The sequence below is a fragment of the Rhipicephalus microplus genome, chromosome X (assembly GCF_043290135.1).
Source record: "Rhipicephalus microplus isolate Deutch F79 chromosome X, USDA_Rmic, whole genome shotgun sequence".
In the NCBI taxonomy this organism is placed as follows: domain Eukaryota; kingdom Metazoa; phylum Arthropoda; class Arachnida; order Ixodida; family Ixodidae; genus Rhipicephalus; species Rhipicephalus microplus.
Genome location: NC_134710.1, coordinates 198,070,275 through 198,091,206, shown reverse-complemented (window position 1 = coordinate 198,091,206; position 20,932 = coordinate 198,070,275). Strand labels below are relative to the sequence as shown.

General features: G+C 42.0%; 1 long non-coding RNA gene across 1 annotated transcript in view; it reads left to right on the top strand.

The window, feature by feature from the left end:
- Positions 1-10,475: 10,475 nt before the first annotated feature.
- Positions 10,476-20,932, top strand: part of LOC142777066 (uncharacterized) — a 175,116-nt gene continuing 164,659 nt past the window's right edge. Inside the window, exons 1-2 of the long non-coding RNA XR_012887909.1 lie at positions 10,476-10,714; positions 12,713-13,120. This is a non-coding gene — a long non-coding RNA (uncharacterized LOC142777066). The remainder of the gene's footprint in view (positions 10,715-12,712; positions 13,121-20,932) is intronic.

Below are 20,932 nucleotides of genomic sequence, written 5' to 3'. Positions count from 1 at the left end.
GGCGCACTCATTGCAAAACTCGAAAGCTTTAGGGTCTCGCGCATCTGTTGTGGCCTCGACGCTATTTCTCTTGGATTCCCAAGAATAGGGTCCTCTTTTAAGAAGCTCCCTCATACTATAGGAGGGGCATACACAGTCAGAACAAAGCTACAAGGTTACACATATGGCGATTACGTTTACTTAAAAACACTGATCTAATAATGTCCACTACCACTTCTAACTTTCATGCATACTGTTCCGCTTTAGTAAAGACGCTTAGCTGTCTCCAAACAGTAAGAGACACTTTCTCTAGTCTTTAAAAAACAATCACGATGCCATGTCGCTTAGTGAAAGTACAATTTCGGAGCAATTTTTTCTCCGCTGTGGCTGCTTGAGTACCTGCAATTCAGGTTTAATCTGCAGTGCCGCTACATTTGTGGCAATGTAGGTCGAGTTGTTTTTTCACCCTTGTGTAGAACACAGACACTTTACCTCTCCGAAGCTTTGTTTTGGGATCTGTCAATGGGCGTTGGCGTTCCAGTGGAGATTGAATCTGCAGCCTCCTTGTCAACGTACTGCTGAGCCTTGGAAGACGAATGAGAGGGAGCTGGTGACAAGAACCAATATTCCACATGGTGGAAGAAACGAAAATACCAGTGTGAAACACGATAAATAACAGCCAACTTGTTGTAAACCAGCCCCCCCCCCCCCCCCCAAAAAAAAAACGGCGCAGAAACTGCCGAAAATCACAACAGTGACGGAAGTGTGAGGATCTCGAAATTGGATATTTTAAAAAAGGCAGGTAGCACATCCGAAAAAAAAGGAAATAAACGCGCTAAATTGAGTTTTTGACAAGTTCCGTCAAGGTGGTCTGGGTGAGCAGAGGCATGCAGGAAATTTGATACGCCGCGAGTGAAGTGCCTTTTTTCTATAGCAATAAAAAATAGCTTACTGGATCCCAAAAGCAAAAATAACAGGCACAGAAGGTTTGCGCACCAGATATAAAATGCTTTCAAAGAACCTTCAAGGAAGTCTGCTTTTGCTTGTTTTTTATTGAGAATTCTGTCAAGGTGCTATACAGTAAGGTTTTTTTTTTTTCTAAAGAAGTTTAATGCACGGATCTTGAGGTCGGAGGCGAAGGGCGTGAGCGCATCTGGGAAGCTTAAAAGAGAGAATTTGTCTTCAGCCAAACAAGCACGCTGTTATCAAGGTGTTTTCCGCTCGCGCCGATCATACCAGGTAAGATGAATGGTGCCGAATAAAGCAAAATGGTGTGAATGGTGTTGAATCGTTTTTTCTTCCCTTTTCTTTGTTTCCTCACCTGTCTCTATCCGCCTGTTTTCCCTCTTCACAGTCGAGCTGACATCGCTTTAAGATATGATTTTCAGACAGCCACAATAGCAAAGGTGTGTGAAGCTCTAGTGGCACATGAAAATCGTTGATGCCTTCCGCTTTATTTCTAACAAGTGTACGCAAAAGAGAAGAATGAGATAAGCGGCATGGGGCTGGCGTGATATTTAACTGTGGCGTCCTTTCTGCCATGTATTTGTGGTTTCTTCTGGAACATGTCGTTTAAAGCATCAATGACATAAACGTTAAAACTAGCGAACGAAGCAAAACTTCAATGCTCAATTTTCGCCGTACGTCATGACAGCTATAATGTTTCCACAATGTTTACAGAATGAGATTATTTTCCGCGCCCTGCGTCATGGCTTCTGTTGTCGACAAACCAGGCGTTGAGAAGGAAAGTAGCGTATTTATTGCAGAGCATTTTGATAGAAAACGGCGACACAATGCCTCCAAAAAAACAACAGGCATCACAATTCACAGCAGACGGTGCAGAATTTATTAAACAAGTTTGGATGCACTTGAGTTTATATTTCAGTGATTGGAGTTTTAATGCCTAAAGCTCGTCTGAAAGAATAATTGGTCGGGTTTTGTATATAGTGTAGGCAATTTTTTCCGACGCTAGAGAGAAGGTGACGAGACTGCGTTTGTTTGTGCATGCGCTTTTCTGTATTCCTCTATGCGTGCATAGGAGGCGGGAGGGGTAGGTTTTCTATAATTTACCCCACCTACAGCTTCTTCAGACCAGCGAACAATGTAGACAAAGTGACTTGATATAAACCTTTCATACTGAACCGTTTCGGGTCATGCAACATTTATCGTAAGAAGAAAAAACGAAAGTTACAGTTCTCAGAGAACAAAATCTGTGTACGCAATATCAGGCCTAGCTGAGTAAAATTGAAGAAAGCCATTTTTTAGCAGGTGAAGAACAGCTCAAATTTAGTGCATTTATCGCGAGTATTTGCGCTGTTACCTTCATTGCAGCATATTCTCTGAAATTTTGGGGGGACATGCCATAAAAAATGTCTATGCATGTCAAATCGGACCTGATTAGGGGGTATAGAAATCACCTTGCTACGTTTTGGCGCTGCCAGACACTCGACAAATTGAACATTCAGCTGTTTTTCATTCCGGAGTTTTTGCATGTACTTGACGTGCGTGCAAATTGGTGTTCTCTTCATCATCATCATCACTATTATTATTATTATTATTATTATTATTATTATTATTATTATTATTATTATTATTATTATTATTATTATTATTATTATTATTATTATTATTATTATTATTATTATTATTATTATTATTATTATTATTATCTGCATCATCATCATAATCCTGACTACACCCACTGCAGGGCAAAGGCCTCTCCCATGATCCGCCAATCTACCTGGTCTTGTGCTTTCTGTTGCTACGTTATACCCGCATACGTTTTAATCTCATCGGACCACCTAACTTTATGTCTACCCTTCGTGCGTATGCCTTATCTGAGAAACCAGTCAGTTACCCTTAATGACCACCGGTTATCCTACGTACGTCCTACGTGTCCGGCCCATAGTTCCCTGCAGTTTGTTCCTAAAGCTGAACTGGACGAGTATGTCTTTTGCTGCAACATCTATGAGAGTTGAGTCATTTCGGTGTTTGATTCTTGAATTCCTCAACAGTAGGTCGCCAAAGTGGGTCAATACACTGATGGCGCGCTTATTTGTATAGATCTTTGTCTTGAATAATGGCACGAACGTGTTCGCGAAATCCCCACTGCCCATATTCTTGCTATATGCTCTACTTTTTAAATGCGAATCATTTCTTTGTGTAGAGCAGGCATCCTGATCATCTATCGATCTATCTATCTATCTATCTATCTATCTATCTATCTATCTATCTATCTATCTATCTATCTATCTATCTATCTATCTATCTATCTATCTATCTATCTATCTATCTATTTATCTGCCTACGTCAAGGTGCTTTCGCGGTCACGCCTTTACTTAGAATAAAGCAAAATTAGTATTTAAGTGTAAGATGGTTTGATGAATACGACTCACTGGTGATTACGTGAATAATGTCACAATGTCGTTCCATACGTCGTCAAACACTTTCCTCCAGACAGTGATGAAACCCCGCGCATGGGTGTCACAGATTATTGACACTTTATATCTACCAAGAAACAGTGAGAACACACATGGATAATTTTAACGCGTGAGCATTGCTAAAAACTGACATTGGCAGCGTTTACCCCACTAATTCAAAGACTACGTGTCATGGTGTCAGGAGGAATCGAACCCCAGCATTCTGCGTTGCAATCAATATTTCTACCACAGACCACACTAGGTCTCAGAGACAATATAATGTTAGTGAAACGTCTATTGTGGTTCGCATAACAACGATTCCCAAGGTACGTGGAATCTTCTGGTTTTTTTTTCTGCTCCTTGGACGTACGTAATGCCTAACGTGTTGGACCCTTTTTTATTTGGTTTACTCTGCCTCTTTCAAAATCGAGCTGTGACGTTGAACTTGGAAGCTCACTGGTTTATCATTATCTTCACCACCATCATGTTACCACTGCTCATTAACACTGCTGATATTTGAAAATTGATTGCTTTTGTGCAGTTCGTCAATAACGTCGCTTTTATCAGACAAATCAATATCACTCTGAAAGAGTAGCTCTTGCATTCCCTTGTCACTGGAGCATTTGCCTGAAACACAAGACAAGATTGAATGTATTTTTATTGCAATAACTTTTAGGACGCAATTAGGTACAGTTGTAAGTTGCGCTATCTTAGAGGTAGCTCAAAGCAACAATTTTGAAAATTTTGTGCATATATTCTATTGTGATAGTTCATACTCGCTACTTAGCAATAATGCATATGTAGTATTTTGTGAATTTAAAAAAATATCGGCCGATCCCACGTACCTAGAGAATGAATGCTATGCGAAGCATGCGGAGAAAGGGTGATGCGGAGAGAAGGTGAAGTTGTAAATTTTTACTGAGTGATAAGTACCGAAATGACGCTAGAGATATGAACAAGTGTTGTAGGCAAATACACATGCTAGAAAGTCACATGTGTACTACTGCGTAACGATGCCGACAGCAACATGGGTATTACCAACACCAGATGTGATAAACCGATATGTAGCGCTTGTGCAAACAATAATGGTAGCCTTGGGCATTGCCAGATAAATGAGCTTCAGTGGATGATGCGTCACTACAATAGTTGTTAATCTGACGTGATGACTATATAATAAATGTACGTATGCACTGTTTATAATATTTGATAGCCAGCATTGCAACCAAAGCTGACGGTTCCCGAATATTCCTACCTATTGGAAGAGTAGTTGTGAGACCTGGCTTGTCTCTATAGTAAAATATTTCACTGCTACGCAGAATAATGGGATTCATTCCTGCGGGTGCCATGACTTTTACTGTATGTGTTGTTGGCTCAGCGCTGCCGATGCCAGCTTTTAGGGGCAAAGATCCTCAGGATCGGCCTAGGTGGCGCCAATCACACTCCAGTAAACATAACCATAAACTTTACACTTAAAAAGCAAAAAAAATTATCACGCTGTCTACAATAAAAATGATGTTAAAAGAGCTTGCTAGGATACAATATGGTAACCCGCGAATCCTCCATACACATCTGCTATCTATGATAAAGATTGACTTAACAAAACCGCCGGATCAACTTAACCAGACTGTCACAATAATGCCCCAGGATAGTCACAATTGACTGAAAAGGTAACATCAAAAATGATTATTACCTTTTCACCGCTGATGTACTAGCCGTGCGAAGCATTCAAGTGCACTGAAAATGATTTTATACCTTGTTTCGGCCACTGTATATCACGCCTATTTCATTATTTATTTATTACTTTACAATGAGACGCACTATATACATTTTGATGAAATACATAAACTTTATACACATAACCCTGATTTCATAATGGTCTGGTGTGTGACCGATGAAATTGCTTTGAACCGCGCTAGTATGACGTCAGTTCAAGGATTTGCGCGCTTTCCAGGCGTGTCGCCATATAGAAACCATCGTCGTAGTAAAACTCGATTGAATAATTGATATTTGGGGTTCAACGTCCCAAAACCACCATATGATTTTGAGAGACGCCGTAGTGGAGGGTCCCGAAAATTTCGACCACCAGGGGTTCCTTAACGTGCATCCAAATCTGAGCACACGGGCTTACAACAATTCCCTCCTCCATCGGAAATGCAGCCGCCGCAGCCGCGATTCGATCCCGCGACCTGTGGGTCAGCAGCGGAGTACCGTAACGACTTGACCACTGCGGCGGAGCTCCTTGTGAAACTCGGGAAAGAAGCATTTCAATTGGTTAACTTGGCTACCCCCGCTGTTCGAATCGTGGATGTCCGCTTTTAACACTCATTTTAAATGCACAGCGTTTTAATTCCTGAACCTGCAGCTACTTGTCGCTATGGCGAGTGCTGTGCAACACGCTTAATAAAGTTAGTAAAAACGTAGCAACTGCAAGCAACTAGGTAGTAACTGCAGTGCTTACTACCTTTCTTGAATGGTTACTGCCCTTTCGCTGCCTGTTTACTACCTATTTTAGTTACCAGTTACTAGCTGCAACCATTATAAACTTTTCGCGATTTGTTAACTGCCTACGTTAGTGAAAAGTTAGTAACTGGAATGAAATAGGTAGTAACTGCAGCCATTACTACCTTTATTTCCCCATTACTATCTTTTTGATACCAGGCTGTTGAATATCTTATTCAAAATAGTCTGGGATTCCGATTCTGTTATTTTATGAGAGGAATCGTCGTTAGGTATCATCACTAAACGGAAAAGAGACGCAGAAGATATTCACCGATCAAGAAAATACATTTTGTTTTAAATTATGCAGCCGTGATATATAAACATCATTTTGATATTGTAGAAATGCAAAAGTACAAGTTAACGAACCATAAGCAAGTGCTACACGCGTTGTAATAGACAATTACAACAAACTTCGTAAATTACATTTAATTAGCAAGACCGCCGGATCAACTTAACCAGACTGTCACAGTAATGCCCCAGGATGGTCACAATTAATTCACTGTGGCGTGTCTGTAAACTTTATTGTTGTTTTTGCACATCAAACATCAAAAATGATTATTACCTTTTCACCGCTGATGTACTAGCCGTGCGAAGCATTCAAATGCACTGAGAATGAGTTTATACTTTCTTTCGGCCACTGTATATAACGCCTTTTTTGGCCATTTCAAAATCATTGATATGACGAATAATTTTTTTTTGTAAGTAAGGCTGATTAAAGATCTTGTGCTACGTCTTCAAACACACGTAACCACGTAGTTTACTATAGTGCTATAGGTTTACATTTGGTATATTTTATTCTCAAACACAAGTGCGCTCTTGTGCCAGACATGCACCTGTAAATTAGGGGCTATATATACCTCATGCTAACTACATGCTGTATGTGTAAAAAATATTGATAAAGAAAAAAAAGTAAAAAATAGTGAACTTGTCAGGTATATGTATTTTTCGCGATCATAGCACACCACGCTACATTACCAAAAATTTTGTAGAAATGATTGATTAACCAACAATAGCAATGGAGAAATAATATGCCAAAATGAATTCACAGGGTAGTATCGGTTACCACTTTTTTTTAAAACCTTTAAAAGTTACTACCCATGGGTGGTAACGCCAAGGATAGTAACAGTTACTAAATGCTGGTAGTATCAGAAAAGGTAGCAACTGTTACCGCCCTCACCGTTACTAACAGCGATTACCAGTAGGGTTGTAGCAGATGTGACAAACCATTGCTACCCCAAAGTTAGCAAGTACTACTACTTTTCTCTGAGTGTATGGTGGAGTACTGCTCTGTGCCTCTATATGATCACCCACCCGTGAAAAGGGCGTTATCTTTCACAGCTATCCTCAGGACCCATATAGGAGGAAAAAGTTGATAGTACAACTCAATATAAGAGCAAAAAGTTGATAGAACTCAGAAAGGGAAACCGCCCCACGTCTTGATCGACCGTGTCCGGCAAGCACTTCGCTGACAGTGACTTTTGCAACACCCGCTCTATAACTTACAATTGTGTTTCAGGGGAGGCGCTGTCCAAAATTATACCGCGAAGGCTCCTAGACAGGGAGCCGACGACGCGGACATCTGAGACTACAGCTTTCTTTGATTGGTCAATATATATATATATATATATATATATATATATATATATATATATATAGGGGAAAGAAATGTATATATAAGGGCTCGTTTTTCCGTCTTTTGACACAATATTATAAGATCTAACAGACAATACGGCCAAGGAATGTATAGGGGAAGTTATTATAACTGGCAACCCTTTGGGATGTGCACATATTGAAACATACCTTACAACGTGGTTTGTGGCATGGATGGCATCCGATGACGTTTGGGTGGGTAATGTTAGGTAATGACGAAGATGATAGTATGCCGTGAAGGTTTCTTGCTCGGTGGTAGACTGCTCGGGGTGGTTCAGTAAAGACGTGTTTCAGGCGCTCACTTTGCATGAGAATGTTATGGTGCTTGTTAAGTACAACGTATACACGTGGGACTTATGCACAGTGCGTTAGCACTAGCTTTGTCTGAGAAGACTGAGTAGGTGGCTTCGCGGTACAAAGAAGCGTTCTGCGGTCACATGTATCTGCGCACTGGATCACATCGTCAACTAACTGCGGTTGATACTTTTGCTTCAACAAGGGAATTTTAAGCGTTGCACAATTTTTTCAAAGTCGGATGGGTTACAAAAGATTCTTTTGAAGCGTAACGATTGACCATACGGAATTCTGGTCTCGAAGTGTTTAACGTAGCTACTGTCGAATTAAAAATACTGTTGTCGATCTGTCGGCTTTCTATACAGCGTGGTCGACAGTTTGTTGTCTATAACGGAAATGGTCGCATCCAAGAGTGGAAGCTTGGGCTAGTTGGTGCTAGTTTCTGTCTACCCTGCCCTTTTTTCTTTGTTCGTGCGCCGAAACATCTTGCAAATATGGTCACATCAAGAAAGTTAGTGGTGGACGCAGAATACGCATGAGAACATGATATTGAATGGTAGGCAATATTAAAATTATTTATGAATGAAAGAAGCTGCTGTTCAACATGTGGCCATAAAAGGAACACGTCATCAATGAAGCATTTGTTATAAAATGGTTTAAACGTCTGTTTAATCAAAAACTTATTTTCCAGTTGGCCCGTAAAAATGTTTGCGCAATTTGGATCTATGAGTGTGCCCCACGACGTTTCACTAATTTGGATGTAGTGTGTATCATCAAATTGAAAGTTTTTAGGATCTAAATTGAGTGTAAGCAGAGTTGCTAATGTGCTGCTGTCAATCGGTTTCTCGGCCACCATTTCTCCGTAGGATTGGACGACCGTACTGATGCCGTCAACATGCGGAGTATTAATATACAGAGATGCTACATCAAGTGTCACCAATAGGGAGCTGTTAGGAACAGTGATTTCAAGCATATCGGACAGGAAATGAGTAGGGTCTTTTGCAAAAGACGGGAACGTAGCCAGGATATTCTGAATCTGGTGGGCGATAGCATACCCCTAAGATTACGGGGGTATGAGCGGCTTTACAGCACACAAATAGCATTTCAAGTGAAATAGGTATATTGATGCGCAAGCAGCTAAGGTCTCTGTGAGTAGCAATGAGCACGCCACCGCCACGCCGGCTCTCACAGTCAGTACGAAAAACACTGAAATCAGGATGAGAAGGAAATACTTCGACGCTAATGATTGAAGACTTGAGCCACGTTCCAGTTGGTACTAAAAGGTTTGATTCAGAAGAATCATTCAAGCTGGCAAGATATGATGCTTTCGTAATACGCTCATGATTTCAGTAAAAAGAAAGGAAAAATCGTCCTTGGCACAATTAGGGCAACCACTGGCGAACTGCTACGAGAGTGAAGAACGATCTGTTGCCCAAGTGGATCATACGCGTATAGGTGGTCTTCCTTGCTACAGGCTTGTTGTGACGTAGACTGCAGGAAAAAATTTTTTTTGAAGTCGACCAGTTTTTTTCTGGCTTGTCGGGTAGCTAGACAGAAATCTTGCGCAACGGTAATGATTGGGTGTTCATTGCCTCTGCTAGAAAGAAGTACTTTTCTTATGTTCGAGATGAGTGAACTTTACCAAAATTGGTCTAGCTTGATTAAGTGAATAAGTTCCAAGCCTGTTTACGCGTTTTATGTCTCTCGGGGAAATAGTGTGAGGTGATTGCTTGAAAACCTGATATCTTTTTCCTCGGATTTCGTCTAAAGCTCGTTTGACTCATCGTCTATCCCGTAGAACACCAAGTTATTTTGCCTCGCTCTCCCTTCTGCGTCATCTGTGCGCGCAGTTATTTTTCAATGTGATGCGTGTTTGCCTCCGCAAGCTCATGTACACTCTTTACATCGGCTTTGATTGCCGTCAGAGATTGGCACTCCCCTTCAATTTTCTCAAGTCTCTCTTTCATGTCATAGAGCGTTGCATTGTTATCAGCCTGTTTTTCTCGAATACTTTTTTATTTCGCCGTGTAGTGTGGACTGGCCGCTTTTTAGTTCACGCAAAGCTGCCAAAACGGCTTCGCATCCCGGCTGCGGCGGCTGCATTTCTGATGGAGGCGGAAATGTTGTAGGCCCGTGTGCTCAAATTTGGGTGCACGGTAAAGAACCCCAGGTGGTCGAAATTTCCAGAGCCCTCCACTATGGCGTCTCTCATAATCATATGGTGGTTTTCGGACGTTAAACCCCACATATCAATCAATCAAAGCTGCCAAAATATCGGAGTGTTCATCCCCGGCAGAGGCACGAGTGACAGGTCCTGGGTTTAGCTCAACATCGCCACAATGTATCAAGAGACTCTGACTGATAAGAACACATTCGCAAAGAACAGCGAATGCTGCGGGTGGGCACGGCAGCACCAAAAGACCACGGTAACTTGTCGGTTTAGTAAACAAGGAAAAACAATCTGTTACCTGCGCAAAGAATAATGGCGTGCGGTGAGTTGGTGTCATAGCGAACGTGCCACCGAGCCCACTGAAAGCAGCGATGATGTCACGGTGCTTTTTACGGGTGCTGCCACGTGTAGAAAAGTTGAGGGTGTGTGGTCCCGGACGGAGCATGCGCAGCGGCGAGAGCGGCTGCACAGGCGAGGCAGCAGGAGCCGGACACTGTCGTTGACCGTCGGAATCGGACGCAGGGCTGAGGCCTGCAAACTTGGTCCTTGAGGGGCGTAGCCACCGACCAGCAATGTTGTCGAACGGAAATCGAGGGCCAGACAGAGGGTCCCATGGATGAAGACTCAGGGTATCCTTGATAGGACGCACAGACCAAGCCTCCCGGAAGGACGCCCGTGGAGCAGCCATGGCGCTGTTGAAGCGGTAAGCTCTGGTAACAGTCTTTCTCCTAGAAACACTTATGACGGCACCACAGGGGTAGCAGGCCATGACAAATAGCTGCGCAAAGAATAATGGTGTGCGGTGAGCTGGTGTCATGGCAACTGTGCCACTGAGCCCATTTATATATATATATATATATATATATATATATATATATATATATATATATATATACGTACACGTTGTTTACTAATCAAGACCACTCGCGCACCACTTGCCAGATGAATTCAGTGCACTCTGCTGTCACCATGTAGTGCACATTCACTGAAGGTTGTCACATATTTTTTTCTGGCCCTGTGTGCCATGTATATAATCAGCAATAACTATTTGTTATATTCTGGTACCCGAGCGACAGCCCTGTGGGGTAATAACATGAACTACTCAATTCAATATCTTTGAACAAACATTATTCAGGCAAACTGGAGTCATTTGCAGCACACAGGGTATGCATTAAGGCGGAACATGCCCTCTTTTCCAGTCACCCCGGTACCTACCACTCAAGACTCCTCTTACTGTGGTACAACAAGGACTTGCGCCTTGCTGACCCCCATAACGGAAATCCAAGCCTGCATATGGGAAATTGGATAATTTGATACTGTTTTGAATTTTTAGTAAATACCATGAACGGTTGATTAACTGCCGAAGCAGCAATTTAAACAGCTGATGTGCTGTAATTATCTTGTGTTTGGTTTGCGAATTCTAGATAGTGAGAAATAAACGTTTATTTAGAAACAGTGTTCCGAGCGATGCCCTGTATCACCCTAAGGTGGGCCAGAGTGTCAGAAATAAGCAATTCTCAGACATATGCTCTCATTCACTGTCACTATAGTTGCACTGCAGAAAAAATATCCTAAGTAAAAGAGCAGGTGTGCCCTCTTTTTAGGATTGTTGTGAAAGCTAACGTTCTTTTCACGGGCGGACGAAGCACACTGAGGCAGAGAGCAGTACTTCACCATTGCGCAGCCCTCGATCACCACGGGGACGTTGTGTGGCGTGTTCAGAAGTCCACGTGTTTGCATGAGCAGAACCGCGACGGTGATGCGATCTCTATTCCCGGCATCAGCTGCGCACACTGAACAACGTGGCCTGCGTCGTACACTACTGCGCCGTTTGTGAAACACCGCGATGTTTCGCTAGCTTTATCGACATGCGACGACATGCTTCATTCAACTAAGCTTGTGCATAATGTCGAAAGTGCCGTGTAACGTGGACATTTTCTACCAGAATCCTTGTAGTATACGTACTAAGACAAACGAGTTTTTTGTTGGTGTTCTTTCGTCTTCTTTTTCGGTTATCGCTGTTTCTGAAGCCTGAGCGGGCCTGAAATTTTTTCATCTGACTTCCTCTCGACCTGCAGAACCTTCACCAGTGACTGAGATTTTATGTAACCAAACAGGAAATTGGTGGCGTGCTGATTGTTATTGACTGAATCTCCTGAACGAAAAAACCTTGAATTTTTCGAAGAATATATCTAGGTAGAAATGAGCCAGGAACGCCGAGAAAAATTGTTGATTTTTTGTCACCCACCATTTCTCCTGTCTTAATTGTTTCATAATGTCAAGTCTTCGATTCCAGATGTAATTTTGTCTTACAGTGGGAGCAGTAATATTGTTCTTGGTGACATCAGTGTGCTTAAAATTGACAGCAGCACGCTTACCTTTTTTCCATTATAGTCATTTCATCAATAAAAAGTGCAGCCTGTTTTTGCAATTTCTCCGGTTTAAAATTCTACTTCAACATAACGCAGTCGTCAATTGCAAAGACAATGCCTCAGGCCTCTGCCTCTCCAACGATAAACCCATTGAAGTTTCACGCTCAGACATCATTCTCTTGTTCGTCCTGACGAATTCCACCCATTACTTAATCTAATCTTATCTGTATGCACTGAAACTACGAGCTACAGCAAACAGCAGTCACAGACAGGCGGTGACGATGGTGGTGGAAGGACGCCCCCTTATATCTTTATTCTACCCTTTCCAGGATGCAACACGAAAATGCTGTGCCGGCTTCAAGGATTCTTTCGTGCCCTGACGTCTCGAACACATTTCTTTAATCTTGGTGGTGCTGGCTGCGCTCGTGACGGTCAAGCTGAGCTAGCTAACATCGGCGGTGACGGTGGTGGTAAAAGGACGCCCCCCTTGCATCTTTATTTTAGTTTTTGCAGTTTGATAAACTGAGGTCAATTTGTGACAAGACTCTTCTTACCCTGTACCTTGTGCCACCGCCACCCCCGTTGCCGCTGTGTTGATATTTGCTTTCGTGTCAAGTGCCCTGGCGTTCTCGTACTTTTTTGCACTGCGTCTACACTTGGTGGGCGAATGAAGATGCAGTGCCGGTCCTGCGATGACTTGTTTCCCGCATATGGAAGCTTAATGAAGTGCTCCAAATGTGAGTATGGCTACCGTCTTGATGATTTTTCTGGCTGCAGTGAAGCGACATATAGAACTAGAGGCGAGAGTGGGCGCAAGACGTGGCGGTGTGCGTTATGCAGAGCGCCAAAAGCTAATACAGCAAAACGACAGGCGATGGACACCAACCTTTCAGTAATCTTGGCAAAAATAGCTCGCAAGTCAAACTTGTTTACTAGCTTGCCACAGCATGTTGACGAAGTCAGAGCCTGATTCAAATTAATGTCTCAAAAATACGATAATCTACTGAGGCGTTAAATTGCCCAGAAAAAAAAACTAACTTGCTTGAAAAGGAAAGTAGCTAAGCTCGAAAAAAATGTAAAGCCAAACGAAATTCATCTCGATGCATCTATAAAATACCTTGAATGGGTCAGAAGGTAGTATAACGAGGAAGTGAATGGAATACCAGTTAGTGATAACGAACATCTCATCATAAAGCTAAATGAAGTAGAAAAATCAGTGAACTTGTCAGAGTTGGCGACTACTGATGTAGAGGCGATACATGTGTTGCCTTCGCAGGAAGGCATAGTACCTGGAATTGTCGTCCGGTTTTCACAACTCTCTCTGCGAAATAAATGAAGCAAAAAACGCAAAGTTCCACGTAACACCACTGCTAATGTTTCAGTCTGTGAAAACATGACTTGAAACGCCACAAACTGCTGCTTGACGTGTGAGAATGGACAACTGAGAATGATTATCACTTTGCGTGGCATGCGAACGGAAAAATTCTTGTTCGAAAAAACGAGAACGAACCCGCGGTTGTAATTCGCTGTATGACTGCCCTTCATAAACTGTCCTGCACTTGAAACTCGATAGCAAGCCTTCCTTCTTATCCGAGTTGTTTTTCATGGATTGAGTAAACTTCTCGGACTTAGATCATCATCATCATCAGCCTGACCACGTTCACTGCAGGACAAAGGCCTCTTCCATGTTCTGCCAGTTAACCCGGTCCTGTGCTTGCTGCTGCCAATTTATACCCGCAAACTTCTTGATCTCATCTGCCCACCTAACCTTCTGTCTTCCCCTAACCCGCTTCCCTTCTCTGGGAATCCAGTTAGTTACCCTTAATGACCAGCGGTTGTCCTGTCTACGCGCTACATGCCCGGCCCATGTCCATTTCCTCTTCTTTATTTCAACTATGCTATCCTTAATCCCTGTTTGTCCCCTAATCCACTCTGCTGTCTTCTTGTCTCTTAAGGTTACACCTACCATTTTGTTTTCCATTGCTCGCTGCGTCGTCCTCAATTTAAGCTGAACCCTCCTTGTAAGTATCCAGGTTTCTGCTCCGTAGCTAAATACTGGCAAGATACAGCTGTTAGATACCTTCCTCTTGAGGGATAGTGGGAATCTACCTGTCATAATTTGAGAGTGCTTGCAGAATGTGCTCCACCCCATTCTTATTCTTCTAGTTACTTCAATCTCGTGGTTCGGCTCTGCGGTTATTACCTACCCTAAGTAGACATAGTCTTTTACAACTTCAAGTGCACTATTACCTATCTCGAAGCGCTGCTCCTTTCCAAGGTTGTTGTGCATTACTTTCGTTTTCTGCAGATTAATTTTAAGACCCACCTTTCTGCTCTCCCTGTTCAACTCCGTAAGCATGAGTTGCAATCCGTCCCCTGAGTTACTCAGCAATGCAATGTCATCGGCGAAGCGCAGGTTACTTAGGTATTCTCCATTAACTCTTATCCCTAACTGCTCCCATTCTAGGCTTCTGAAAACCTCCTGTAAGCACGCGGTCAATAGCATTGGGGAGATTGTGTCCCCCTGCCTTACACCCTTCTTGATTGGTATGCTGTTGCTTTCGTTATGAAGCACTATGGTAGCAGTTGATCCCCTGTAGATTTCTTCCAGAATGTTTATATATACTTCATCTATGCCCCGATTTCGCAGTGTCTGCGTGACGGCTGATATTTCTACTGAATCAAGCGCCTTCTCGTAATGTATCAAGGCTATGTATAGTGGTTGGTTATACTCTGAGCATTTCTCTATTACCTGATTGATAGTATGAATGTGGTCAATTGTTGAGTAGCCTGTTCGAAATCCTGCTTGTTCCTTTGGTTGATTGAATTCTAATGTTTTCTTTACTCTGTTAGCAATTACCTTTGTAAATAGCTTGTATAATACAGAGAGCAAGCTGATCGGCCTGTAATTCAAGTCCTTGTCATCTCCTTTCTTATGTATTAAGATGATGTTAGCCTTCTTCCAAGACTCTGGTACTCTTCTCGTCAGGAGACACCTCGTAAACAGGGTGGCTAGTTTTTCTAACACAATCTGTCCTCCATCTTTCAGCAGATCTGATGTTACCTGATCCTCACCAGCAGCTTTGCCTCTTTGCATGCTCTCCAAAGCTTTTCTGACATCTTCTATCATTACTGGTGGGGTGTCATCTAGGTTACTGCTAGTTCTTATAGTATTAAGAACGTGGTTTTCTTCGCTACTGTACAGATCCCTGTAAAACTCCTCTGCTATTTTAACTATCCTATCCATATTGGTAGTTATTTTGCGCTCTTTGTCCCTTAGTGCATACATCCGACTTTTGCCTATCCCAAGTTTCCTCTTCACTGCTTTGACACTTCCTCCGGTTTTCCGAGCGTGTTCAATTCTCTCCATGTTATACCTTCTTACATCGCATACCTTACGTCTATTAATCAACTTCGAAAACTGTGCCAGTTCTATTTTGTCTGTTGTACTTGGCACTTTCATGATTTGACTCTTCTTAATTAGATTCTTCGTTTCCTGGGAATGCTTGCCAATGTCCTGTCTAACTACCCTGCCTCCAACTTCCACTGCACACTCCGTAATAATATTCGTCAGATTATCATTCATTGTATCTACGCTAAGGTTGGTTTCCTCACTAACAGCCGAGTAGCTGTTCTGCAGCGACACTCTGAATTCCTGTACTTTCCCTCTCTGTGCTAGCTCATTGATTGGCTTCTTGCGTATCAGTTCCTGTCGTTCTTTCTTCAAGTCTAGGCGAATTCGAGACCGTACCATTCTATGGTCACTGCATCGTACCTTGCCAACCACTTCCACATCCTGTACGATTCCTGGGTGTACACTCATTTTAAAGCCCATTTCGTTCTTATTTTCGCCATTAGGGCTCCTCCATGTCCACTTGCGGTTTTCTCGTTTTCGGTAGAAGGTATTCAAAATCCGTAAATTATTTCGTTCTGCGAATTCTACTAGTAGCTCTCCTCTGGCGTTTTTAGTACCGATGCCATAATCTCCTACTGCCTGGTCTCCAGCCTGCTTCTTCCCTACTTTTGCATTAAAGTCGCCCATCACTATAATATACTGTGTTTTTACCTTACTCATTGCCGATTCTACGTCTTCATAGAAGCTTTCAACTGAAGCGTCATCATGGCTGGATGCAGGCGCGTAAGCCTGTACTCCCTTCATCTTGTGTCTTTTAATCAGTTTAATTACGATACCTACCACCCTTTCATTAATGCTATAGTATTCCTCTATGTTGCCAGCTATGTTTCTGTGAATTAAGAACCTCACTCCCACTTCTCTTTTGTCTGCCAAGCCCCGATAGCAAAGGACGTGCCTATTCTGTAGCACGGTATAGGCCTCATCTGTCCTCCTAACCTCACTGAGCCCTATTATATCCCATTTAACACCCCCTAGCTTTACGAATAGTACAACTAGACTTCCCTCACTAGATAAGGTGCTAGCGTTAAACGTTGCCAAGTTCAGGTTCCAATGGCGGCCTGTCCGGATCCAGAGATTCTTAGCACCCTCTGCTGCGTTGCAGATCTGACCGCCGCCGTGGTCAGTTGCTTCGCAGCTGCTGGGGACTGAGGGCCGTGAGTTATTTGACGTATGCATGTGGGAGGTAGTGGCCAGATGCTGCACCAGGGTGGCCAATTCTTCTCTGGTGAGGGAGTGCGTTCCCGGCAGTGGTTACCGGTGAGGCCGCACCCCAGGCCTCTTGCTGTTCCATCACCACGCGGAATTTTTTTATATATATATCCGGTTGGGAACTGCGCGGCACCGGGATTTGAAGCACGGACCTGTTGCATGCGAGGCGGATGCTCTGATCACTACGCCATCGCCACACACCATCGCCGGACTTAGATACCATCATGCGAATCACGGTTCGAATTGCTACGGTTGTATACATTTTAACCTGAGGTCTGATAGAAAAAAAAAGGATGAACTTGACAGCTTTTTCGGAGACAGGGAATGTCGATTTGCTGTTCTCATGTTTTTAGAAACATGGTTTGCGTCGAAAGTTGTGTATATCTTTTCCGGTTACAAACCTCATTACATGAACCGTCGGGATAGACGGGGGGGGGGGGGAGAGGTGTTTCAATGCTGATTTCATATTCATTCAACTCCGAGCTTTTTCGGAATGATGTTTTACTAATCAGCACTATGATACTTTCGTAGTTAATCATAACAATAACATATTTTGTATTTGCTACCGGCCCTTGTCGAAAAATTATTTGCTGTTTTTATCATATTCAGGTTCATTGTTAGAATTTGCCGAAATTAACAGTTATAAAATAGTTCTCGGACGTGACCTGAACATAAATATGCTTTTGCAGAATAAGCTGAAGTTGGAACTAAATCTCGCTAATCCTAAAGATTCATCTCTGTCAGATTGTTGTACAATCTGACAGAGATTACGGCAGCATGAAAACTGTATTAGACTTGTTCGTAACTAACTTCCATGTGTCTGCTGTAAAACCTGGTATTTTAGTGTATGCGATTAGTGACCGCTTAACTGTGTTTATATTCATTACTACCGAAGTTGAAAAGCATGGACAGGTACATCAAGCATTCTCTTATCGGCTCGTAATTGCTAACACGTTGTCTATAATCCGAGAACATATTGCCAAGGCCACATGGTATAATGAGTATAAAGAAAAAAGTTCTGATGTGGTCTGACAAGTTTATGCAATTACTCAAGCAAATATACTGTGCACGTTTCCCGATGAAAACTTTAAACCTGACAATATATGTCGCAAACTATGGATAGATAAGCGCCTGCTTAAGCTTATATACAAGAGGGACCAGTTGTACAGTTAATTTATGCAAAATAATACACCGCAAGCATTATAAACAATTAAAAATATAGGAACTACGCCAAAGGGATGCTAAGAAGCACTATCATTTTAGTCTGTTCAACTCAGCTGCAAGACGCCCTGATATAATTTTGCGAACACTCGCTTCTTTAACTAAGACTGTGCTTGAAAGCACTACAATTCTAAAAGAAAGAATTGAACTAAAACGAGTTGATCTTGATAATGCGTTAAATGACTTTTTTGTCCCTCGGTCAGGCATGCATTGGGATCGACCTATCGTACATGGGCCCAACTTATCGTCAGTCATTGTTCCTAAGGGGGGTTAGAACACAGGAAGTTATTTCTTCGTTTGTTATCATTAACAGCAGACCCCCTAACGCCTTTGGTAATCAAATGGCGCCGGTGAACTTCATCGTAGACATAATTGCACCATGCCTTGAGTACAGTTTAAATGTTTGTTTGACAACAGACGTTTTCATTTTAAACATGCAGACTGCAAAGTTCACAGTAATATTTTGAAGAAGGCGACAAGAGTGATCTTTCAAATTACCATCCTGTATCAGTGCTGCCTGTTTTTGAAAGGTTTATAGAAAATGATATTGGAGCGGTTTTTTTGTTTGACTGCCCACTTTGATATCACATTTTCGCCCAATTTGGTTTTTGTAAAAATAGGTCAACTGAGTTGTTCCTTACGACCAAAAAATGGTTATATTACAAAATTTGAGGAAAACAAAATAATGCTTGGTAGTTTTCTTGATTTTTCAAATGTCTTTGATCTTATATGTCATGTTTTTTTTTTTCAAACTTAATCACTGTGGTATTTAGGGCATAGCTCATTCTCTAATTACATCCTATTTTCAACAGAAATGCCAATCCGTAGCTATAGCTGGGGACCATTCAGAATTTCAATCTGTGGCAACAGATGTCCCGCAGGGGAGCATATTGGTTTCATACTTCTTCATATTGTACATCAATGATATGGTAAATGTAGACCCAATGGCAAAGTGTGTAATTTATGCAGATAACACAAACATGTTTTTTAGGGTGGCTTCAGTTCTGAAATGTCAAACTGGGCCAGTAAGGCGCTTGCAAGTATACATAAGTGGGCAAAGGTAACAAGCATCAATGTAGGAAAAACAAAGGCTGTAATGTTTCATCTGCGCAATAAACAGTTTCAGCTAAGCCTCATTTAATGAAACAATACTGAAATAAAATTACTGTAGTTTTTTATTCACTTGGCGTATATTTCTCTGAAACTGTCATGCGATTCCCAAGGGAATCACTGTTAGTAAATTGTGTAGATCAACAGGTACTATGCATCGCCATTGCAGTTATCTGTCTACATCCATAAACAAGATCTTATTTAATTTATTGTTGCCTTCTTTGGTTCAATCCGGACGTTTTGCCTGGGAAACCCCTACAGTCGAAAATATTCACAGACTCGTGGTACTACAAAAATAGAACGCCATGCCTGTGCGGAAGGCGCAGCACAGTCACAGAGAACGCCATCGCTCTTTCACTAAGCATTTTAATATCATAAGTCCTGAACAATTTGGTTTTCTTAAACATTAGTAAACTGAATTCGCTCCTATGACCAAAAATATTTTATATGCCAAAATTTGTGGAAAAGAAATGGTTCATAAATAAGTGTTTAGAGCCTTTTCGGAACCCTCATTGGGTGACTTCTGCAAGCACACTTGCTGGGTATTCCCTACGACATTAGTAATAATGATTTCTGGGTAGCATACCAGCATTTGCAATACTATTTTTCGTCATTCTTTTAAGAAGCATGTTGTATCCGCTAGACACTTTCAAGAAATTTTGTGCCAATTGTTCATGAAATGGCTGACGACGATGAGGAAGCATGCCAGAAGTGGGTACGCCCCACGATTGTTACTAGTGTTAAAAAACAAGCTTTTGTAATGGGTTGGAGCATTGGATGACCCACTCGTTACACTATTCGCATTGGGGGACGCGTACTTGTTCTTTTGCTTTTCTAAAACGCTTTATTACTCATAATAACGTGATTTCTTTCTCGACTTCAAGCCTGCCTAAGGAAAGTTTGTGAACAAGTTCCAGGCACCGGCGTGGCTCAGTTGTAAATTATTGGGCTGGCACACAGCGGATCCGTGTTCGAGCACTACTGTGTCCTTCTTACTAGGTTTTTTTCCTTAATTCACGATAGTGGTTACGGACACGGGCGGTGGCGGAAAACTACGGCACCACACGTGACCCGCGTTTTTATCTCATATCAGCTTTCGCTGTAGAAGAGCAATATGCTTGGTTTCCAGGGTGCCATATATTTGGCACACTGCTCCTTTGTTGACAAAGCTTAGTACTATAAAATTCAATCTTTGCACACATAGGCTTTGTCGCATGTATAGACTAGGCAAAATTAAGAATTGTGACTCTCTAATATGACTGGCATTCTTACAACAACATACCTAATGTGATAAATTTCTTCATTTAGAAGCTTGAAATGCCAAAAAGAAACAGAACTCTACAAGGTGACCAGATGCTAGAGTTTTGTTCACCGACTATTTTAAATCGTGTACACAAAGAAAATGATCTCAACGTATCCACTCTGTCGCTAAAAAGCCTACGTGACATATTTGTATGATTGCTTGTGCCGCCGTATGTTTATTTGTATTTATGGTTTTTGCTGTCTTCATTACTACGCGTAATAATTTTGTTAATTTTTCAATCGTTCACACAATATATTTGTTCAATATTTATTTCCTTGTTTGGTGTTCTTG